We start from the raw sequence: 18,659 nt of genomic DNA on the forward strand, positions 1-18,659 counted from the left end.
ATGCTTTAAAAGCACATTGTAAAGGCATCACAGTGCATGGAAGAATGTTTTAATACTGTATGTCATAAATTAATACAGCTTACAGATGATCAGCATTGTATAGTTTATGACCATCGTTTGTCACCCAAGTTAGAGTGATCAAACTTGCCTGTGTGCAGGCTAAAGGTGCGTACATGATTATTTCAATGATTTAACTAGAACGACGTCGTTATCGTTCCAAAAAATCGTTCAGTTCCTGAGTTATAACAATGAAAATCGTTCAAATGCACTCCCATTTGTAGTTCACTTCAGACTGACCAACACAACGATTTTCATTAAGGGAAGGAACATTTTTCGTTCATCGTTGTAAAAATCGTTCATTACACTTCAAAAAATCGTTCACTTTTCAAGGGAAAATCTGATAGATAATCGTTGGTCAATTGACTTCGAAAGGTGCATACACACGTAACAATTATGTAACCAACTATCCTGGTCAACGGTTGATAGTGCTATAGTTGTTTCTAGTAAAGTAAGCACAACTGCCTGTAAGAGATGATTGTAATGGTGCATACACATGGTCAGACTTGCTAGATCAACGATTTTAATGATTTTACCAACGATCTCATTAACGATGAACGATTTCTGACAGTATTGGTGCGTACACACGGTCAGATAAACTGTCAGATTTGTACGATAACGATCCTATAGTTATCGTTTAAATCTGGCAGCTTCTGGCCCCTGCAAGCGACCAAATAATGGTCGATGCGCAGCCATGGATGGTCGTTATCGATCAGGTTAGCCTGTTTACTATAGGGGCTTGCAGCATGTGTTGGATGTTCGATAACAATCATCCAACACATGCAGGACGATCAAATAGCGATCGTTATCATTATCTGATCGTCCCCCCCGGCGTACTGTGTACGCACCATATTTAAATTAATTAAATCGTCCAAGTCTGACTGCAAACACAGTCTATTTCAGATATCGTTATCTAACATGCAGGCATGCGGATCGTTTGTCGATGCATGTCAACGATATGAACGATGTAACGATTTTTACAATAGTTATCGTTCATGTCTTCCAGAAAATCTGACCGTGTGTACCCTCCATAAGGGAAGTGTAGCACTAGTACAGGTTACTTCTAATCAGGACGATAAGAAAATATTGCTGTAATTCTTTAACTTAGTATTTTTTTTTCCTGGCAAGAAAATTCCTGCGATATGGTCCCAAACTATGCGCCATAAGGTGGAAGAGTTAGCAAACACAAAAACAGAACTGCCAAATATTTTCTTAGCCTGTTTGTATTCAAACAAACATTCTTCAACTACCTGTATAAAATTCCTTATTTTGAAGATATTCTAAAGAATAATCTACAATTTACAGTTACTACATTTACTGAATGGATACTTAGGGATTCAGGGATCTATGTACTAAGCCTTGCAGAGAGATAAAGTGGACATTGATAAAGTACCAACTAATCAGCTCTTCAAACACAGCCTGTAAAGTGACAGTTAGGAGCTGATTGGTTGGTACTTTATCTCCACCCACTTTATCTCTCTCCAAGGCTTAGTACATAGGTCGCTTAACAACTGTACTCTGGATTGCTTACACCCAGTGGTGGCTCCAGAGGTGGAGCTGCAGCACAGTCCAAAATGGAAATAGGGGAGCCACAATAACTGCCAGCGATTCCTGTCCGGCGCGGTTTTGCAGCGTTTGGGGTGGCAGTTGGTGTGACTCCCCTATTTTAATTTTGGATTGCAGCCCCACCTCCAGAGCAGCCACTGCTTGAACCTTTTTTAACTAGTTTGAAAGAATCAAGAAATAGCTGTCATCTTGATGGTAATGAGAAAAATAAGTGAGCAGGTATAATAGATGCTTCTAAATCAGGTTAGCTCATTGGAAATTCTGCTTTATTTGCACCAAATGATCATATGGCTTGTGCACTGCCCAGGTGGTCTAAATTTCACAGTGCCATCTCCATTTCTTGTTTTGATTACATAATAAAAAAATTGTAAAGCCAGTTAATGTGGATGCAATACTAAGATAATTAGAATGCAAAAAAAGGTAAAAAGATTATATACAGCCAGATGAAAATACTTAGAAAGCAGTACAGTACGGAAGCAGCTTATATTTAATTTATTCTCAGACTTAAGCATGACTAATAAGGAGATTAGACAAAGAAACAATGAGATTAAACACTATTGAATACTACCATCTAGTGGTACATGCTGGAAGTTACATTTTATTTCGTTTTTCAAAGATGGTTTTTTTTTTAAGCAAATGTATGTTCTTGTAATTTAACATTTAATAACAATAAAAGTATAGACAAGCAGCTTTTTCCACCAATATCATTATCGTTCAGAAAAATAGTTATGGTTTTTTTTTTACTTAAAAGGTAAATATACAAATACCCTAAAAAAATCCTACCAGTGTGTAAGGGAATTATAAAGCAGATATTGCAGTGCACGCTATGAGAGTACGGTCACCAACAGCACTTTAAAGTAAATGTAGTTTCATCCCTTAATGATCGTATTATTTGCCTTATTTTTAACAACTTATACACTGATCTTCTATCATTGTTATAGATTAACATAGGGCTAGTATCTTCTTATAACCGATTCACTGGTAGAATAATTTTAGATTATTGGTATACTCTGCTACAGGCAAAAACAATCTAGATCAAGGATGACCAAATATTGCAATGAGCCAGGCTCATCATTCCCTTAATATGCCTGTCAGACCTCACCAAATGGCCTCTCACACCTCTCCTTCCACTTACCGTTGGAGCCATTGCAGAGAGCATGAATGATGAGAGATCACACTCTCCTCGTCCCATGATTCGATGAGACATGTGACTTCCCTGTATGGTACTGAGGCCATACAATGTGGACGCAGGTGCCACTTTGGTTTGAAAACTGTAGGTTGGCCACCCTATATGATTCTGAGTGTAACAATAAGTAATGCTGTGCAGCCAGGACACAAGACAAATATATTCATACACAGGGCACTGGTCAGTGCATTGCTGGCTCCTTTATGGCAGGTGAACCAAAATCTTGCACTCCTCTAGAGACCATCAGCCCTAAATTAGTTCTGCCCAAACTCCCGGAGTTGGGATAATTAAGATATGGGCCCCTGGCATAGTCTTAAGCTCTTAAACTGACTGTTGTATGCATAAACAGGCTATTGTTAACAAGCAGACCCTTATGTATACACTGCAACATATATAGTAAGTATGAAATTACAGCAGCACACAATTCTCACACTGACACACACTTGTGTTCTCCTCCGACCACTTTTGCGCTGCGGTTAACAAAAAAAAAAAATTGGATTGAAACGTTTCCCAACCGAGTCGTCCCACTAAGATGCATTAAATGTCCTAAGACCATGTTCCATTATATCAACATTTTGACATAACCCTGTAATCCACACTTTAAAAAAAAAAAAAAAATACGTTATTTCATGTTGGACCACAAAAACTGAAAAATCACAAATAGTTATTTTTTTTTAATTTTTAGATACACCAAGACGAGGTCCACAGAAAATCAAATTGATTAGTTCAATTTAATGGACAGTCAGTTCCCCTCTATATTTTAGCTAAACATATATACATGCTCCTCCAATTGTTTTATTTTGATACATGAGCTAACACCCAGGCATTGAAAGGGGAATGATCAAAAAAAAAAAAAAAAAAATGGGGCTTTTACAGTGGCAGGCTTGAGAGCACTCTGTAATCGCAATCTTTCCATAGTTTATATGGAAGTGTATGATTTATATATTTTTTTTCTAAATTAAGTATTTTTATTGAATATTTTTTCATTCCAAAATAAAATAAAAAATAGCGAACTTATAGCAATAATCATAGTAAAAGCTACTACAAACAGAAATTACAAGGGCACAACCACCAATAAAACATACTTAGAGGGATTACAGTAAATACGGAACAAGAACATTCATAAAGGATATTAGGTAGAAAAAAAAACAAACAACCAATGTCATGTGAAAGAAACCTATAAATCTGCAGAATTTGAGATACAGAATTATATATAAATCTATATTTAAAAAATGGGACCGGCACTCACTAATAGTTCAGCCACTTAGGTACCCCCAGTAGATTAGAAAGAAACTGCAGCACTCAAAGATTATAAATGAATGAACTTGTATTTGCATACACTGCTGACATTTCAGAGCTTAAAAATCGCTCTTTTATCAAAGCAGCAGCAAACATATACTTCATTGGTCTATTTGTTTGTCTGTCTGGCTATGCATTCAGACACCCCTGCACCGATTGGGATGAAACCAGTACGATGTGGTCCAATTGGATCTTGGGCAGGTTTTAGGGGTGTTAAGGTCCCGGTTGGACCTCCCGTTGGTGTACATTGGGTAGAACTTTGACCCGGGGAGCCTGTTCTGGGCATTCCACTGGATGGATTTGGATGAAAACGTCACATAGGGGTGGCAATTGGTCTGGGATGCCTAAATTAGTAACGTGAAGATTTTAACCCGGGCAACAATGGGTACTTCAGCTGATGTATGTATGTATGTATGTATGTATGTATGTATGTATATATACACACACACACACATATACACAGTGTATATATATATATATATATATATATATATATATATTTTATTTTTATTTTTTTTATTTATTATTTTTTGAAGGGGCACTATTTTCTTAAAATCTTAGGTTATATATTAAACTGAAAGATTGCGATACGTTTTATCCAATTACTTGGTCTACTTGTTCATTTGTCTGGATTAAAAGCCCATTACAATTAATATTTTATTATGGACACCATTAAACAATTAAAAACCTTTTTATGACCACCATTTATTAAGATAGTTCTTTTACAGTGTACAAAACCATATACAGTTTGTCAATTAGTTATACAGTTTTCACTTTTGCATTAATAAAATTCATCCCTTTAGGGACATGATATTTCCAGTTGCTTGCTTCAATTTTAATCTTAAAAAACATAACCCTATGCATTTTGTCTGACAAGGCTTCTTCAGGGGAAATACAGTACTTTGAAGGTTATACAACATACATAAATATTCTAAAATTCAGGAAATATCAGCAAGGAAAGGATCAGTAATTCCCTCAATAAGATCAGGATCACAAATTGTCTTTATGCATAAAGCACACCTTTTATATAGTCATTGTATACACCGATGTGTTAAAAAAAAAAAAAAAAAAAAAAAGCAAAAGGTTGCAAAATAAAACTCAGGCAAATTAAAATTAAGGCAAATTCACCATAAAAGTGTGGATTCAGGCTCTTCCTCTATGGATTAGGCCAGTGGTTCCCAAACTGTGCGCCGTGGCACCCTGGGGTGCCTCGGGACACTTGCAGGGGTGCCTCAGGTTGGTGGTTCAGCACCAAATCAAATAATTTATGGTCCCTGTAATGTAAATATGTGGGCAAACAGAAGCACAACCCTGTCCACCACCACATAACTGAACCTATGGATAACAGTTAAGCACACTTTATTTCATTTTTTTTTTAGAATTTCTCAACAACAAACAAACTAAGTGGTGCCGTGAAAACAATGCTGATAACTCTAGGGTGCCGTGATTCAAAAAAGTTTGGGAACCACTGGATTAGGCAGTTTTTATAACTTGTGGTAAGGAAGCCTTATATTCGAAGTAAGCATTCTGATTCTGGGCTTGTACACCATGGTATATTCTATCAGGATGACCATAGACCAGTCAGCATTACATAGTTAATGCTCACACGAGCTGTTGACAAAGATTCTCAGGTTCATACAGTGACTTCCCGAATGGCCCTATCACTAACTGAGAACTACTCTCTAGCCACCGGCCAGCTTCTCCAGCATCGGTCACACAGATAAATGCCCCCAAATAGTCTTCTAAAACTTACACTCCTTCTCCCCTCCCAGATTGACAGACAAACACCACTCCCAAACACCACTCCCACCTTGTCTTCTTAAGGGTGTTCTTCACAGCTGCTCTGTTTGACTAATTACATTGAACAAGCTAGATCACTCAACAGGTAAGACACACATTTTCTGTCCTCTAAATGCTTGTCTTGTCAGGCTTACCAGCTAACTAAATACCCCTGGTTTTTCTGCAGCATACTATATATATTTTATAACACGCGGTATAGAAATGAGACTCCAGACATGCAGGTACTCGGTAAAGCAGTGGCTTTTAATAGCAGCAAACACTGCACCTTAGCATACGTGAGTATAGGCCTGGACACACACAGGCACATAATAAAAAATAAGCAAATAACATAAAATGTCCCAGCACTCCTCATGCTTAATAGTCAGCAATTGGCCATAATCTCCCAGCATAGCCCTTGGACCCTGGTACTACAACACTACAGCTACTACCTGGCCGCTAGTCAGCATCAGGGCAATGAGCTATGAGTTCCACACCTCCCTTGCTACAAACTGGACAGGGTTCACTTTAGACTCCCTTGGAGGGAGCTGATCCCACTAGATTAGGCAATTCAGGTGAGAGACAATGCCTCTCACCACATATTATATTATATTATATATATTCTCACGTGGTCCGGCACTCGCTCACATCAGCCACAACTCACCAGGGTGCTCCTCCTGATGTGAAAAAAACAGCAGACAAAGCCGGTGTAAATAGCCAACATTTCAGCGCCAATGCACTTTTATCAAGACATGTCAAAAGTGCTGTCCGTATCTAATATACATATACAGGGCCGGACTGGGACTAAAAAAAGGCCCTGGCATTTAAAGCACACAGGCCCACCCCGTGTCAGCATCTGACCCCAAGCATAGACTCCTCCCATTACTATTCCTGACTCCTCCTACTTCTTAGTCTATGCTCTTACCAATATAATTAAATATCAGAACACCATACAAGTGAGCATTATTATCTGAATTAAATTACACACAACAGAGCTCATCCTGCAGGGGGATTCAAACATGTGCCAGTGTCAGACATTTGGTATTTGGTTGGTTCTGTTAGGTAAAGCTGGCACTTCATTGGTGTAGGTCACACACACAAAGAAAAGGGAAGGCATTTTCCAAATGACCAAGCCCTTGTTCAGCAGTTGTAGAAGATTAGATAGTATTCACTGTAGGAAATTTTATGGACAGGGCACTGAACACAGATGACGACACATCTGTGCCACCAAAGCAGAGCCTTAACAACCATTTTGGTCCCCTGTGTTCCTCTACACATTGTAAAGTAGAGAAAGCATGCATCAAAGACAGTCTTATCTGGTAGAGGCGTGACCATACTTCGGTACTGCCAATTCAACCTTAGTCACATTACAAGGGATGCGGTTAAGATCCCGACAACCGGGATGCTGTCTGCTCGAACCCCGGCACTGGAATCTCAATCCAAGGTTACAGTTAGGCTCTAGTCAAGGGGGGTTAGGTTTAGGCACTTACCGGGAGGGTTAGGGTGCCGGATAGGGAAGGTTAGTATGAGAGTGCAGAAAAGTAGGGTTAGGGGGTAAACAGGACAGGGGAACATAACTCACCATTCCCCTGTCGGTATTTCATCCCATCCATTGGTATTTCATACCAATTCCCATTACAAAGTAGTGCCCCTTATTCACGTTACACCACACAGTAGTAGTGCCTTATTACACATTATGCCATGCAGTAGTAGTGCTGTATAACACACTATGCCACGCAGTAGTAGTGCCCCTTATAACACATTATGCCACACACAGTAATGCCCCTTACTCATTATGCCACAAACAGTAGTAAAATCCTTTACTCATTATGCCACACATAGTAGTAATGCCCCTTACATAATATGCTACACACAGTAGTAATGCCCCTTACATATTATGCTACATATAGCAATGCCTCTTACACATTATGCCACACACGGTAGTAATGCCCCTTACATATGATACCACGCACAGTAGTAATGCCTCTTGCACATTATGCCACACACAGTAGTAATGCCCCTTACACATTATACCACACAATTTTTAATCTATGTTCAACTACAGCAGGGATGGGAAACCTCAGGCCCGGGGGCCATATAAGGCCAGTGGAATCATTTGGTGTGGCCCTCAGAGCTTTTTTCTGTTAGCCTCATCTGGCTAGCAGGGTGCCTAGAATGGCACCCTACAGCCAGAATCTATGCAGCAGTGCCACCTGGAGCGTCCTTTGGACGCTTCAGATGGTCTCACCAGTGCCCTTACAGCTCCCCGGAGCATCCTTAGGATGCTCCAGGCATTTGCTGTCATCACCGGTGGTGTGGCCCCGTTCTCGTGTGATGTCACACGGAGGGGGCGTACATAAGTGTACTGTAATTTAGTCTGGTATGTATACCTCGAGACCCCCAGCTTTGTTTTCCCAGTTAACTGGACATAGTCAGATCAGTGTGTTCTGTGAAATTACTGTAGTTGCAGTAATGTACATGATTGTATGCACAATGCAAAGAAAATGAAGATTCAGAATGCTTATGTATCATATACAGTATATGCATTCCATCCAGGTTTGGCTTTGTCAGGTGAAGGGAACAATTGACTGGCTGATATATATAGTGTGTACGTTGGCCAGTGTGTACAGACGATATGTCTGAGACCAACGTTGGGCACAAACATATTCCGCTGGCTGTGCAGCATAGCCGATGGCAGATATATCTGCTCATCATGCTGTGTGTACGGGGGGTAGCTGACTGTCCGTACACTTGCTGCAGATTCCGACGGGAAAGGGGTCGTGACGCGAACCCCGGCCAGCGAGACTGCAGTGATGGTTGTTCACTGTGTATGAGCAACCACCATCTGCATATATATATTTCTGGTGTGTACCTAACTTTACATTATCTGTCATTTTTTCTCCTTATATCTGTTTTAAAGCTTTAAACATTACTGGCAGGCAGTGATGGCGCTGAGTGAAAAAATGTGTGGGTCCCAAGGACCCCTCGCTTTTAAAAATTGGGGTTCTACTCCACAGTTTCTGGGTCCCATCAAATATTATGGGAGGTGAGGGCAGGCAGCAGTTGGGACAGTGCTGGGGGTAGGTAGCAGTTGGGGTAGAGGGTGTTATGGGAAAACAGCATTTAAGGTGAGCTGGGGCTATAGGCAGGGAGAAGCTGGGGTAGAGCTGTGGATAGATGGGAGAAAGGGCAGGCAGTACCACGGGTAGGGAGAGGTACGTGAAGACAGCAGTTGTGACAATACTGGGGGGCAAGGAGTGAGCTAGGGGCAGGCAGTGCTGGGAGTAGGGTGGGGCAAAGGAAGATAGAAGCTGGGACAATACTGGGAGCAAGGAGGAGGTTAGGGACAGGCAGTGCTGGTGGTAGGGAGGGGGTAATGGTAGATAGTAGCTATGGCATTACCTGTTGCTTTGGTTGGCACTTCCTAGACACAATTGTGATGCTTTTTGAATAGGAATTTTGTGCTCTATGAGAGAACTACATCTTTAAGGGGTAATAGCCAGTGGCATACGCAGGATTTCTAGAGGGGGGGGTTTCCAAATGCTTTATTTTAGAGTGAGTGTGGCCAGTCCATGAAGAGGGCAAAATTACTACTTATGCAGCTTTAATATGCGTCATACAAAGTGTATTGTGTGTCATAATTCCAGCATATAGAGGACCAGCAATCACATTAAGCCATTAAATGCGGCATCCTGCCTGAGCTGAATATTTTTAGTTTAGATGTGAGCACCATTCCAGGGCATGGGAGCAAGTCTGGGGGTCTGGGAGCAGCAGAAGAACTTAACACTGCCCTGGACATATATGTAAATATTGGGCTGTATAGCAGTGCATCCCTAACAGTGCATGTTTTCCAAATCCCCTAATTGGTGCACAGGTTATTTATTACTGGCTGATACATTTTAAAAGATCCACAGGTGGTGCTATTTATTTCATTTATGATACTGAGAAGAACATGCAGCGCTAGTAAAATTCCATTATATTACTATTTCTTTTGTGGTCATGGTGTGGGCTGGGGAGGGGGGGTTTCCAGGCAGATGGAAACCCCTCCTGCGTTTGCCTATGATAGCACTTTATTATAAGCTGGGACAGGAGAGCTGGAATGGAGCATAGGCAGCGCTACTGAAGCCAAGGAGGAACTGGTGGTGCCGAAGTACGAGGTCGGGCAGGGAGGGAAGGAGGTGGTATGGTCAGTGGCAGTGAAGGATGAGATGCTACCAGCGGCAATTGGTTAAGAGATGCTGCCGGCAGCGATTGGTTGAGAGAGCTGGTCTGCAGGACGCACTGTGTGTGTGTGTGCTATGTCCGCTGCAACCAAACACTGCCGGCAGCATCTCCTAAACCAATCGCTGCCGGCAGTGATTGGTTGGAGAGACGCTGCTGGTGGTGATTGGCTGCTGCGGCCACAGCGCACACACAGTGCGTCCTGCAGGACCCATTCTGTTTTAAAAACCAGGTCCCCAACTGCCTGTACCTCGTACATACGCGCTATAGCGCATATTTTGCAATCACTGCATTTAAAATGAATATAGTCACTGTCTAAGGATGTAATAATGGGTATTATAAGGGATGGGGGACCTGATGGGCTGCTACAATCAGTGAGAGGGAAAGGAGAAGGCACTGTTATAATACTTATTAAAACCGTTAGTGTGTCTGCATTATATATCAGTGCCTCCCCCCCTCCTTGATTGTAGCAGCCTAGCAGGGCCCCCATCCCTTATAATACCTAATATTACACCCCTCAGCCAGTGTGGCTGCATTATATATCAGTGCCCCTCCCCTCCTCGATTGTCGCAGACAGGGCTCATCTCATATACATAACCTGCACTTTTAGATTATAATATCATATTGATATATATTTTCCAGTCAGTGTGTCGCACAAGCCCCCCCCTCTTCCCCCATGAATCAGGTGGCTACTGACACTGAATTTGAAATACCAATGCTCTCTCTACCCAAGCATGAGAGCAGTGTGAAATATAAAATGAAAAGAACAATAAAGGCACTGGCAGGAGGAAGCACGCACCTTAACACCTTCTTCTCAGTGCGCGTCCCGGTTCTCTCCGTGCGGGTGACGTCATACGTGCGTGCGTCATGACATCACACGCACAAAACACAGGCAGCGAAGCAGGCACCCGGGCAGCTGCGCTAAGACCCTAGGACAGAATCAGGAAGGAGGCGGAGCAGAGGACAGTGAGTGCTGAGTGTATGTATCTGCCGGGAGGGAGGGAGGCGGTGCTGCTCGGACGGTCCTGTGGACAGTGGCTGCCAGACCGGCCCATATAGCCATCGGCCCTTCTGGCTTATGCCAGAAGTGCCAGCTGGCCAGTCCGGCCCTGTACATATATATATATATATCCCCCAAAGGTGCGGCACTCAGGGACGACAAACCGGATGATGCAGTGGTAGTGTGACCATCAGTGTAAATTTGTTCACATTCTGAAGACAGTTGTCATAAGCTGAAACGTTGATGGGCACTCCGCTACTGCATAGCCTGGTCTGTTGTCCCTGAGTGCTGCACCTTTGGGGGTTGTATTTATCTTTTGTTGTGGAGGCACCGGACAAGGCCACAGGGGGGAGGGAGAGGGAGAGACACACAAATAGTGGTATACGGCGCTAGTCCATTCACAAATCAATCACTTCAAATAACTCATACTTGCCGACAATCTGGCTGCTCCTTGCGGGAGGGAGCAGCCAGATCAGCAGAACAGGGGGCGTGGCCGTCAAAAGGGGGCGGGTCCAAATGAGCTGAGGTCGGTTTGTGGGCGTGACAGGGGCGGGGCCACGTGATCGCGTCATTTTAGCCCTGCCCCCGCTACACAATGTAGGAAAAAAGGCATTGCGAGGCAGGGGGCGGGGCCAAAATGACGCGAATTGCGTCAGCGCCCCCCCGCTGCGGGGGTTTATCAGGTAATGGGGAGGGGGGTTCAGGGGATCGGCGGCAGGCGGGAGGCTTGCCTGCCTTTCTGGGGCGGAAGGAGCTGCACCCGTTTATCGGGAGGCTCTCGCCCGAATCAGGAGGGTAGGCAACCCTGAAATAACTGTTCATAGAAATCAGTCCATTCAATATATCAGTCCGCTTTAAATGCACTTCCCCTATGTGTAGGGTGGCTGCTCCTCTTCCCAAACAACTGTGGTTCAAACAGCTCCAATAGTATCCTGAAGAAAAGGTGGAAAAATAGCACCTCCTAGTGCAATAATCTTAATAAGAAAATAAATCCTTCACCAGGACTTAACACCCTCTGTGCATTGGAGGTGTACCTCATGTGGTGGACTACACTACTTGATAATTCACATACAGTAACTCCATAGACCTTGGATAGCAAATCACTGGGTTTTTGTTCTTTTGGCACAGTACCAGGGTCAACCAGCAGGACTCAGAGCAAGCATAAAAGAAAGCGAAAGAACATAGTGTAATCCTACACACACACAGATTTATTACTAATAAAAACAATACCAAATGCCCGTACATACAAAAAGTCAATAAGAGCTCATCTGGAGTATACCGTCTCCAATCGGTAGCGATTATAGCATATCACCTTATCACCCCAACACGTTTCGTCCTTGTATCTTAACCATTGGACTTCATCAGGAGGAATAACACAGTGGTGTGCTCATGCACATATAAATACCCCCGTCTATTAACCTAATTAGTAGGCGTGTGTACCGCAAAATCGCGGTTTGCGTTCCATGTACTGGAAGTGGACCAGAAGTGACATCACTTCCTGGAACCCAAAATACCATACAATACTGGCGGCTATCAGCCGCATCATTATTAAGTGCCAAGATTCTTCATGCGCGAATTGCACCCGTTCACTCATGCGAACTAGACCTGTAATAAGCGGTCACAATGCCGCCAGTTCCATTCATCACGTGTGTCCCAGCGGCCATTTTTTTGGAGTCTCATACTCCTAATAACTGCAATTCCATTGCGGTGGCCATTTTGTTGGAGTCTCCTGTTCCTATTGACTCCAATTTCATTGCTGTGGCCTTTTTCTAATGTCTCACACACAATACACGGTAAACCATTCTCAAATGACATGGCAATAAACAGAAGTAAAGTGCTTTAGCATACAGTTAGTTAAAAGGTGCACTAATCATAAAAAAAAATATATAAATATTATATTATAAGATAAACTTATGTTAAACACATAAATATACTTTTAAAATTCCTATAAGAACCTCTAAGATCTTAAAATACGAAAGGCAACAAAGCTGTAATTAAAAATATATATAGTTATTCTAAAAAATTTATGAAAAATATACATAATATACATAAAAGTGGGGAAATTTCGTAATCATTAAGACCATTAGGGACAAGGGTGTTCAACTCGTAAATCCAAAACATTTCACGTCTAGATAACTTATTGTCATAATCCCCAACTCGTTCACCTAATGTCACATGTTCAATGGCCTTAAACCTAAGACCTTCTACATTTGAATTGTGGAACAGATTAAAATGTCTAGAGACTCTGTTTCTAGACTATTCTTTAAACTCCGAACATGCTCCTGTATCTTTATTTTCAATGGACATTTGGTTTTACCAATGTATTTAAGTTTACAAGGACATTCAAGGACATAAATGACCCATGTGGTCGTACAATTAATAAAATCTTTTATTTAATAACTTTTTAAATCAAATTCCCAAAGGAATGAGCATCAGGATGGGTGTACTTACAGATGTTACAGTGGCCACATCTATGGAAACCCTTACAGAGGTTCTCCAAATGAACCTTGTTTTTGGGAACAATCTGTTGCAACTGACTGGGAGCCTAAATATCCTTTAAATTCTTAGCCTTTTTAAAGACTACTCGTGGTTTGTCTGGTAAGATGGTATTAAGTACTGTATCCATCTGTAGAATACTCCAATGTTTTATCAACACCTTCAGTATTCTCTTCTCTTCCATGATAAAGGGAGCGATAAACAGTACCTCCTCACCCTTCTCTAATTCAATTCTTATATTGTAACAGATCTGTACGATCAGTGTTCCTAGTTTTAGTTATAGATTCCCTACTGAGCTCTTCTGGGTAACCCCTATCCCTAAATCTATTCGTATATTCTTCCAATTGTGCTTCACAATGTTCTTGATTGCTACAGTTCCTTTTTACCCTACAAAATTGTGAATATGGTATATTCGTTTTCCACTTCCGAGCAAGGCCACTCTTATAATGCACATAAGAGTTAGTGTCAACTGATTTGACAAAACTCTTTGTTTGTATCTCATTGATTATATTCATCAATACCAGATCTAAATGTTCCCCACTATGTGTGTGTATATATATATATATATATATATATATATATATATATATATATATACACACACATACACACACACACACACATACAGACACATATATTACACACACACTTTTTACACACAAATTATTATTATATTATTATTGTATATAAGACGTTGATTATCTCATTACAATGGCACCTGTCAAGGGTTGAGATATAATAGGTAGCAAGTGAACACTCAGTTCTTGAAGTTGATGAAGCGTATGGATCTCAGTGACTCTGACATGGGCCAAATTGTGATGGCTAGACAACTGGGTTGGAGCATCTCTAAAACGGCAGGTCTTGTGCGGTATTCTCGGTATGCAGTGCTTAGTACCTATCAAAAGTGGTCCAAGGAAGGACAACCGTTGGCGACAGGGTCATGTGCGCCCAAGGCTCATAGATGCGGATGGGGAGTGAAGGATAGATCATCTGGTCCTATCCCATAGGAGAGCTACTGTGCTGAAAAAATAAATGCTGGTTATGAGAGAAAGAAGTCAGTGTCATGGGCCGCTCTGGAGGACCACGGGGGGTCCGGGACTTACCTGTCCAGGGCTCTAGCGGGATCTGTCTGGCAGGGGTGCAGGCTGCTGGCGGTTAGCACGGTGTGCGGGAAGGTCCCTGAGAGGCAGTGCTGAGTCTCTGGCATGTTGGAGCTGCTGTGGCTGGGAGTCTGTGCAAATACTGCCGGATGCTAGTCGTTGCCATCTTGGATATGGTCACATCAGGAAGGAGCCAATCCAGTCTGAATGAGTCACATGGGTTCTGACAGCCAATCCAGCTCCAGTCTTGGGTAATTAAGGGCTTCCCGGGAGTTCTCAGGTTGCCAGTGCAACGCTTTACACAGCTAGTCTGTGTGCTAGATCTCTGTACTCCTTGTCTCATTTACCTCCGGTGTCCCAGTTGCAGTGCTCAGTTGGTGAAATTGTTTGCTACCAGGTCCCATTCATAGTGCCACTGCCAGTGTTCTGCTCTTCTCAGTTCCGGTAATCTGCCACTACCTGCGCTACGTTACAGAGCCTCCTCCATCAGCATTCCCAGTGTGAGGTTCTGATTTTGTTGTGGACCCGGGGTGGTGATAGGAGCAGACACAGAAGCAGATTTAAATAAAAAAGTGGAGTTTTTAATAAGTGACTTAGAGGACATGAGAATGGCAAACGAAAAAGTCCAGGTATAGCACTAAAGTGCACTTGATAACTGTAGTGGGGTAAATGGGAGAATGTCCAGATAGTGACAGGCAGGAACAGTCAAGTAAGCAAGTATGGTGAGCTGTAACAGAATGCAGGCAGAGGTAATGAAGTCCAGCTGGGTGTAAGTGGAAGCAAGGTGCAAGGAAACAGCAGGTTCAGATACTCAGGCAGGGGAAAAGGTAAATGGAGGGTGCAGGGTAAGTCTAGCTGACACAGGAGCTCAGGCAATAGGGAAGGTAATTGGAGGAGGCAGGGGAATCCAGCAGGGTTGGAGCAGGTCAGGTGAAGCAGACTTAGGCAATGAATGCAACAGACAGGTGAAAGCACAGGAACTCTCTCTCAGCTGTCGCTGAGAAACACGATGCATTGGCAATGCAAGGGAGCTCTGAACTCCCTTAAATCCCCAGTGCTCAGCCGTGACTGGTCAGAGAGGAGCATGTGACACACCAGGATAGGGCAACTAGGTCACATGTCCGGAGGCAAGATGGCAGCGCCCATGCCAGAACAGAATGGAAGCACCACCAGGCCTAACCAGACCAGAGTGACAGTATGCCCACACAGAACCACGCACAGCCAATGCTCCCCCCAGGCACCAGCGCCACCGCCAGATGCCCCTCGCCATAGCATCCTCACAGGCATCACCTGTCGACCGCCATGCCGAGAAACCCTGGTCGTGACCCCCAGTCAGCACCGTACCAGGTTCCCATACCTCGGAGCTGCGCTCTGCAAACTCGGTGGGGTTTAGTTCCCTTTTCCCTGTGATCTCCATCCACCGCATCATCCAGCAAAAGGCATGAACAAGTACCCCCTGCGTTCATCCTCATTCCAATATCAGGAAACTGCTCACAAGGACTTAACTGCACCCAGTCCGGGTCCACTCCCCACTTCGGATTTGACAGTCAGAACACAGTGTGCATCGCAGCTTGCGGCGTATAGGGATGTGTAGCATACTTGCCTACTGTTCCAGAATGACCGGTAGCCTCCTGAAAATAGTGTGGCGCTTTCGGCCTTCTGGAAAAGTAGGAAAGTCTCCCGCACGTTGCACTACTGTCTGTGCCCCCCCCCAGGGGAACAGCCCTCCCGTTAGCACAAGCTTTCACCCCGCTGCGCAGCCGCCCACCCACTTAGGGAGCACAAGTAGGTGGTCAGATGAGGCAATGCCTGCTTTCTCAGCACTGTATAGCAGTGGGTGGGGCCACGATTATTCAATTTTACCACCACGCCACCTGCTACGCCCCCTTCCCTTTTCTGCAACAACGTTCGCAAGTATGCTGTGTAGCCGCAGACCAGTCAAAGTGTCCATGCTGACCCCTGTCCACCTCCGAAAGTGTCTACATGGACATGTGAGTATCAGAACTGGAGTAATGGAAGAAAGTGGCCTGGTCTGATGAATAACGTTTTCTTTTACATAATGTGGACGACCGGGTGCGTGTGCGTCATTTACCTGGGGAACAGAAGGCAGATGCATTATGGGAAGAAGGCAAGCCAGCGGAGGCAGTGTGATGCTCTGGGCAAAGTTTTCCTGGAAAACCTTGGGTCGTGGCATTCATGTAGATGTTGGTTTGACAAACATAGTTGCAGACCAAGTATACCCCTTCATGCCAACTGTATTCCCTGATGGCAGTGAAGTATTCAGAAATGGTTTTAGGAGCATGACAGAGTTCAAGGAGTCTCCTCCAAATTTCCCAAACCTCAATACAATTGAGCATCTGTGGGATGTGCTGGGAATATAAATCCAAGCCATGGAGGCCTCATCTTGCAATTTACATGACTAGAAGGATCTGCTGCTTACGTCTTGGCGCCAAATAGGGGGGCCTTACACAATATTAGGCTGGTGGTTTTAATGACAGAGAGAGAGACAGAGAGATTGAGATTTTTGGACCTAGGGTTAACGTTCACTTTTGTGGAGTGCCGCCGCCACCCTGTGTGCTGTTTAATATATATATATATATATATCACAAAGTGTAAATCTACTGCCACGGACGGGTCTCTGCAATAAACTTTCTCCACTGTCCTGCTTGCACCCAGACTATGTAATAGTCGGAGTCTTCCCCTCCGTATCCACTTTCCCACGGGCAAAGATACAAAGTCTAAAAATAAGCACAATCAAAGGGACGCCCAATAGTGCATTACAAAATAAATTTAATAGGCAGTTTAAAATAACAGAAGTCAGATATGCCTACCGACGGTGGCGGTCAGAACCACCGCAAGTCAAAAGAACATAGAGTGACAGCTGTCCATGGCATTCAACAGTTCCACGTTCGATCATCCATGCACTAGACCACGCCCCAACGTGTTTCGTTATGAGGACTTCGTCAGAGGGCCGAAGTCCTCGTGACGAACGCGTAGGGACGTGGCCTAGCGCACACACACACTGTATTTTGTTAGAGACAGCTAACTCAGAACCCAAACATCCATGCAGCAACAGGGTAAGTGTGAATACTATGCAGAGAGCAAGAAGCTGCAGTAATCTCAACTATTGCAGAAAGCTGAATCTAGGGTTAAGATAGCGGATACTGTATACTGGAAACATAATTACTGATGAGGGGGTGGTGAGAAGATAGGATGGTTATGTCCTGTGGGGGAAAAATGGAGAGGCAGAGATTTACTCCAGAACAAACTTAATGTCTCATATTTCCGAAGTAGCATTATATTAAAAATGGAGACAACCTATAAAGCGAGGTTTGCCATAAACGATCATCACTGTGACACGGAGGTGACTTTGGAAGTGTTCATGCTCTTCCCTATAAAGACGGTAACTGTTCTTTATTAGATTATTGTGAACAGATTGATTGGGATTAGCTGGATCCCGGCCCATCAATGCTGTCAGTGGATTACCTGAATAGGTGAGAGAGAGGGTACAGAAATCCTTGGCACCATACAGTGACCAGGCACCATTATTATACTCTTTATTATTGCTACAAAGCCTACATTATGGTTATCTACAGCAGCTATAAACAAATATACGATCACTGATAAAGTACTAAAATATGTAAACGCTCACAAAAAAATGAAACCAAAAGGAAACAAATAGGATCAGATACCGTCTTGGACAGCACTTCAGCCTCTACACAGTGTATACAGTATCCAAATACTGTATTACATGCAGGTCTGAAGCTCACACCGAAAACCTTTATTTCTCCCTTTTGGCACCTTTACAATCCTCTTTAGCAATACATGTCCCTGTAGTATAAAACAGGCTGTAATTTACATTAAACAGCGTGAGGTGCCTGGTCCCATGCAACTCTGCTAGCGCCGGGCGTCTTTCTTGCTACAGAGTCTGTACACGAAGCACAACCAAAGTTGGTGT

General features: G+C 43.2%; 1 protein-coding gene across 2 annotated transcripts in view; it reads right to left on the reverse strand.

Annotated features, from left to right (window-relative positions):
* PPP2R2B (protein phosphatase 2 regulatory subunit Bbeta) overlaps positions 1-18,659 on the reverse strand; it is a 317,170-nt gene that overhangs the window by 253,760 nt on the left and 44,751 nt on the right. The gene's annotated exons all lie outside the window — the stretch shown is intronic.

The sequence above is a fragment of the Taudactylus pleione genome, unplaced genomic scaffold (genome assembly GCF_031769625.1).
Source record: "Taudactylus pleione unplaced genomic scaffold, aTauple2 ptg000342l, whole genome shotgun sequence".
NCBI classification, from domain to species: domain Eukaryota; kingdom Metazoa; phylum Chordata; class Amphibia; order Anura; family Myobatrachidae; genus Taudactylus; species Taudactylus pleione.